Source organism: Solanum dulcamara, chromosome 7, assembly GCF_947179165.1.
Source record: "Solanum dulcamara chromosome 7, daSolDulc1.2, whole genome shotgun sequence".
NCBI lineage: Eukaryota > Viridiplantae > Streptophyta > Magnoliopsida > Solanales > Solanaceae > Solanum > Solanum dulcamara.
Window position 1 is genome coordinate 45,077,697 of NC_077243.1, and position 6,949 is coordinate 45,084,645.

Below are 6,949 nucleotides of genomic sequence, written 5' to 3' on the forward strand. Positions count from 1 at the left end.
GTAACCTAGGGTGCTGGAAAGTTAAGAGGGGTTGATATTCATATTACTTTCATGTTGAATAGGTTCAAAAGACGGCGAGGCAAACAGGATAAGGAATAATTCAGACAAGGTATGTGAAGCTTCTCTTGGTATGTTTTTGGTATAGGTATGTAAAGCCTATCTTTTCTCTTTTGGCATGTCTTAGATGTAAGAAGGATATGATATGAGTTTTGGGGGTAATTCCATTCCCAGGTTCTGAATATGACTTTAGGACCGTCACTAACTTTGGAATGTTGAAACTTTAAAGTAGTAAGTTACTATCTTTGAGTCTTCTATATGACTGTACAACAATTGATTCGACCAAGCTCTTGTTTGTAAAAAAGAAACACTCTGAGATAACCAATGCTCGGACTGCTATAAGATATTTCACAATGGTATACGTCTAAGATTTCTAAAAACTCCTTTTTACATAGTCCTTAGTGACAGTTAAAGAGTATACGTCAGATACCGGGCCGGTCATCAAATTCGTGCAATTCACTGCATTGTTCGCCGAGTCCCTCGCTAGAGGGTCGGCATCCGTATGTATATATATGATGTGTTGTAATAAGATGACGATGGCCTGGGGCTTGATATTGATACTATGATGATGTGTTGTAATAAGGTGACGATGGCCTGGGGGCCTGATATTGATACTATGATGATGTGTTGTAATAAGGTGACGATGGTACGGGGCCTAATACTGATACTACATATATGATTCACTGGACCCCTAACGGGGCCGGCTATATTGAAAATTTGAGCATGCATGTTTTTGTGATTCACAGAGTACTGGTACATATTTCTGATTTGATAATTGTTCCCCTGCTTCTCTATTTTGGATATACCTCCAGTTGTACTATGTTACATTTTACATACTCAGTGCATATGTCGTACTGACCCCCTTTCTTGGGTGGCTACATTCATGCCCGCAGATATAGATACAGGTTTTGGGAGTCCGTCAGCTTAGGATTCCATGCAGCTCAGCTGGAAGAGGCTCCACTATATCGAGGCCTAGTTTTTGATACTATCCACTGATGTATAACATTGTTTTGTCCATTTGGGGGTACGGCGGGGTCCCTATCCCGCCATATGTTGTCATTTATATTTTTAGAGGTCTGCAGACATGTATATGTGGGTCTTGTATGTCAGTTTGATTCAGTTGGGTCTACCTGATATAAGATATACATGATTATGTTATGGCAGCCTTATCGTCTTGTGTGACCTATCATGTTGTGATACAAATAAAAAGGGCTATAGGTTTATGAAAATGTTATCATCCAGTGGGGATCTGTTACATGATATTTACTTATTTACGATTCAATGTGACCACAACTAATAGATATGTGTACGGGGGGTCCAGGTCGGACCCTAGTCGCGGCCTACGAGATTGGGTCGTGACAAAAGTGGTATCGGAGTAGTTCATCCTCGGAGTATCTGTAGACTGTGTCTAGTAGAGTCTAGGTTATCGATGTGTTCCACGCCATATCCTTAAAGAAGAAGCTACAGGACATTTAGGATGTTACCATTCTTCTACATCTAAGATCGTGCTTTAGATTCGAGTCATAGGAAAATTCCTTATACTAACATTGGATCTTAATAGAAGGACGACACCAACAGAAGGAAGTAATTGACTACATGGAAAGTTACGAAGCATGCAGGTAAGTAAAGTAAAGCCACGGAAGATATCCGTCGGGTAAGGTATTGAAGTACTATTGAAATGTAAAGTTGAAACCTGAAAGGAAAGCAGACAGAAAGTGCAACAGATGTAGTTTGAAGTTGCACATATGAGGTAAGTCTAGTATTTTTATATTATTGTTGACATTGAAAGCCTTGTGTGGCTGCGATATGAGATGACATTGAAAGCCCTGTGCAGCTGTGATATGATATGCATATATATATGTTGGCCCTGTGAGGCATTGTTGGTATTTTCTGCATGCAGGTTTTGGGATAGTAAGAAGTGTAGAGAAACTCTGCCGGAATTTTCCCAATACAAGAAGAAGGGAATAAAACATAGTTTATAACATGTCTTGGAAATTGATACCGAGTACCCATATTATGCCAAATTAAAGCTGTAAGAGGTACTCTTCAGGTCGTCGATAAGGGACACCCTCTTTACTTGGGGAAATTTATTTCGAAGAAGCAAAAGTCTGTCTAAGCAATACAATTCAGACCGATGTATCTCCAACCATAATTGTGTTATAGGAAAAAAAAAAGCTCAGGTTGAAGGATAAGGTTTCTAGTAATTGAGCTTCACTCTTTTTGAAAGTCCCAAGCCCTCAATTCCTATCTTAAATTAGACGAGTTGTTCATAACTTGAGGATAAACTTGGAAGGAGAACAGGTCGGGCAAGTATTAAAAGGGAAGTACTGTGATGTTTAAGAGGTTTTGGGTTCTTCCAACAATGGTTGGAAAATGGTTCACGATAACAGTTTATAGTTCTCCACCGACGAATTGGGAAAAGAACTTCTAATAGAAGCACCTCAAAGAGATGTCAGGAACGGAACACGAATACGAATTAAAAGGGGGATATGTAAGTATGAATTGAACAGTGTGATATGAGTATGCAGGGATAAAGTGGAACCACTAGTAAGACACACTTAGTACGCGTTGACTAAGTTAAAGGCCTGCATTGAGAACACAGTAAGAGCATGGATCTTAAGATACAAAACAAATAACGCGTGTACATAACATCTCCCCCAAAAAATAATGGAACTCATAAGAGACAAAGACGGCAAACCTAAGGAATAAATGGCACAACTTCCATTCATCCCAAGAAACAAAGGATACAGGTTGGGACAAAGCCACTACTTCAAGAAAACCTTAAATAGTTATCGTCAGAATACTAGCACTGCCTAATGGGAATTGGAACGACTACAGGTGGGAAGTAATTCTGGGAAAAAGAAAAGTAGAAGGTGGCCTTGGATGAGTTGTTCCTTGGGTCACATTATTCAAGTACCGATTAGTAGATAGGACATCACATTAAATATGGAAAGGTTCTCGTCGCTTCGTAATTTAGCCACAGCTCTGTACGCGGATAGTCCGATTATAAAATATAAAGATAGATAAAGACATGATGCAGTACCAAGTAAATTGGAGGAGGAGATTGGGCGAAATTGAGAATGGACAAAGAGACATAGAGCAAGGTACAAGCAGATGAAAGTACGAGTACCCTCTAAAGGGGGGAAGTTAATGAGAAAATGGCAAAGGTAGGAGGAGGCAATTGATATAGCAATATATGTGAGATAGACGTCTAAACTTGAATAAGATATCTTGCTGAACCAAATTAGAAAGGTTCGGAAGCTACCAATAATTAGATGGAAGCTAGAATACTACATAAGGCAGTATTAAGAAGTTTGTGACAAGACCCTGAACAACATACCACTAGAAGGCGGCTGCGTATAAAAACAGAAGAATGTACCAATGAAAGGATATCGAATAATTCAAGAGACACTACAAAGGATAATGATAGCATGCTAGACCAAAAGCCAAAACGTTGGTTATAGAGTTAGTTGCAAATGATGTTGCGATAGATAAATAACCAAAGAAAAAGGAATAGAAAGCCTCCTGTGGTAGAAAATGAGGACAACACAAAGTGAATAGAGGATAGTGGAGCTAAAGGTCGACGCCGATACAGGATGCAAGATAACAGATGAAAGAACAGGGAAAAACATAAAAACTCGCGAGATAACACTGAGGTAACTCTAGAGCGAAGTTGAGTGCCCCACACATTATGGCAAGGATTACAATGAAACGCGACATGAAGACTTCCCAGGGAGGTCACCCATCCCATTATTACTTTCTCCCCAGTACGCTTAACCTCGAAATTCTGATGGAACTTAATGCGTTAGTGCTGGTATGATCACGCGAGATGAAAGAATCGGAACTATCGGCAGAGGAACGACAGGAGATTATGTTCCTAGAATACTATACGTTATGTTTAGGGTATTGTAGAAAGGATTTAAGCAAGACAAGAAGGATTAGCTAACTGCTAACTGATGACGCACTCAAATGCCACAGCTCTTCAACATAGAACCAGTTAATAAGAGGAAAACCGCAGAATGACTATATGGGCTAGTAGGCGAGGGAATTTTGACACCACTTGGAAGCCAACTCTGAGGGCAAAAAAGCAAAACCCAAAAGGCAAGGGTACCAGCTAATGTGATTTACGAACGACAGGAAGCAATACCCAAGGTTGAAAATTTCACAATATGACCAGGACTACAAGACTCATTTCGCACTCCAGCGCCAGATGACTCTGGAGGGAAGGTTTTAACGATATTAGTCCCTGCTCCTTCGATCAAAGGTTACCTACTCCACTGAGAGGTGTAAAATTGTAGATAAAAAGAGTGGTAGGACCTTACGGATTCCCCACAGCTATTGTCCTACGCGAGGGAGCCCAAGTTGTAATTAACTATCGAGAGACACAAAGATAGGTTAAGCCAAATTACCGAGATGGAATTAGTGCTACGAGTGGAGTAAGACGTGTCCACGAGTGGACCAAAGATCTACCCCGACATCGAGTGTAGGATAAGGGGGAAAAGGCAGGGTAAAACATGAGGACTAGCGAGGTAATGCTAGAATACTTTTTGTACCCTCTCATAATCTTGTAAAGGTAAAGAAGGACACAAGCTAATGGATCTAGAGGATTACAAGTGGGGGTAGGGGAAATAGTGAAAGGGTCTAAGTAAAACTGGCAGAACTAGCTGGTTACTACAGATTAGCGAGCTTTTATGCCAAAACTCTTTTGGAATTATATCAGATCATGCTGGAAAAAGCAAACAACGACTATGGGAGCCATTATATGAGGGGACTGCAGCATTATTTGGTAGCCAACCCTAAGGATTGGGAAAAAAGGGGAAGAAGGACCCAAAAGATCAAATGCCAGTTAAAGTTCTTAAAAGAGTCGAGAAGGACTATACGATGCTAACGGTTCCCAAATTATCAACATCGTTATGAACCTATTTTGTACTCTGTAAGAATAGGGTGCTATATGGGTTATTGTGAGTAGGCTAATAAATCAGCCCATTTGCTTCCAATTAAAGAGCACCTATGCAGCTAATATTAGGTGGAGTTATACAACATGAAGGTAGTAAGGTTCCGTGAGGTTTCCCCAGCTAATATCTTAGATGGAAGAACTTCAATTATGATTAACATTAGGATATAAGTCAAAGAAAAGATCTGGAACACAGGTAGGTCTTAGTACCCCAATTTTTCCCTCGAGCTGCTTAATAGACTGAGCATACTATCAGACGTTAGAAGATATATTGCAGACTAATATGGTTGGCTTTAAGAGTAACTGAGACGATCGCCCACCACTTATTAAATTTGCCTACGAGAAGGGCTACCATTCCAGCATTTAGATGACCCCTTACAAGATGTTGTAAGGCAATATGTATAAGTCCCCCTGTTGGGAAAAAAGATTAAGTTGGTAGACCAAACAGGATTCAGCAAACTATTGACTAACAACCCAGAGTCGGCCGAAGTGATGTACAGATAATTAATATCACCATTCAGAGTTCAAATTGATGATTGAATGTTCATAACGGAGTCCCCCAGAATAGGAAACTTGACCCAAAATATATTAGACTGTATCAAGTTACTCATAAGGTAGGCAACGTGGCTGGTAAGTTGAGCTTACCACCTCATTTGGAAACTATACGCCCAGTCCATCAGATAGGAATGCTTCGCAAAGATACTAATGAGCCACCCAGGGTATATTCCATAGATGAGGTCAACAAGATGGAATCTTGCAAGGAAAAAAAAACCTATCGCCATCTTAGATCAGCAAACTAGAAGATTGTAAGATGTGCCTTCCATCAAGATACTGTGGCGAAATCAAAACCAGAAAAGTGTTACACCCCACATTCTTGAACTCAAAAGGATCCTAAAGTTACTTAAAATCTATCATGTGAGCCGCCTATGTTACGACACTATTAAACAATTCTAAGAAGGGAGAATGTGACACCCCATAGTAGGGAAGATTGGAAATAAGATCAAGAGAAGTCGGAAGGAGTAGGAGGCTAAGTAATGAGTCGTAGGACTCGATTTACCAACGTACGCCCCTAAATTAGAAGTTTTACACACCTAATCTATTTGAATACACACCAAGCTTGTGTAGCACGGACGACATAGGCTCTTAAACTAGGATGAGATTACGAACCCACGAGGAGGAGAAAAAAGTTTTGCGGGGCAGCCAATGGGAGGGTGACACGTGGAAGCCCCTAAGCAAGCAGGTAACCCACCTTCTTGGGGTCAAGTAGGTGACCCACCTGCTTGGGGGGTGGGCCCCACTGCCACTGGCAGCCCCACATGGAGTGCATGGACACGGTGGCCCAATAGGGGCTGGACATGTGTCCCCCTTTGGGGATGACATGTGTCACCCCTTAGGACCACCCATATAACTGATATGTATCTCAAACTTCAGTTTATTCATCAAATTTCCAGCAAGCAACGTGAACAAAAAAAACCTAAAGCTAAGGAGAGAAAATTGCGACGGCTTTGGGAGAAAAATAGGTAAGTCCCATTTTCGTTCCGTAAATTAATTAATTAGCATATACTACGATGATATGGAAGTATTATTAGTATAAAACTTTAATTCAGTGCAGCCAAAAATCGGACAGCAAGCTGCCACGGCGTTACTTTGCGCTAAAAAGGTTCCGAGACACAATTTTGGCTAGTTTTAGCAAATTTCGGGAAAGGTAAGTTCTTACCCTCTAATTTGAAGTTTATGATGTTAATTTAGGGTGTATTACACACCTTAGGAACTGCTGTAAGTTGGGGAAAAGGTTTGAAAAGTTCGGCGTTCGAAATAAGCGAAATTGGAATCGCTATAGTTAATTGTGAATCGAATAATACATTGCGCTTGTAGGGCGTGACTGCTGGTCGTGTGGTGAGGTGCTGTGGTGATGAAATATATGTTGATAAGGGCGTG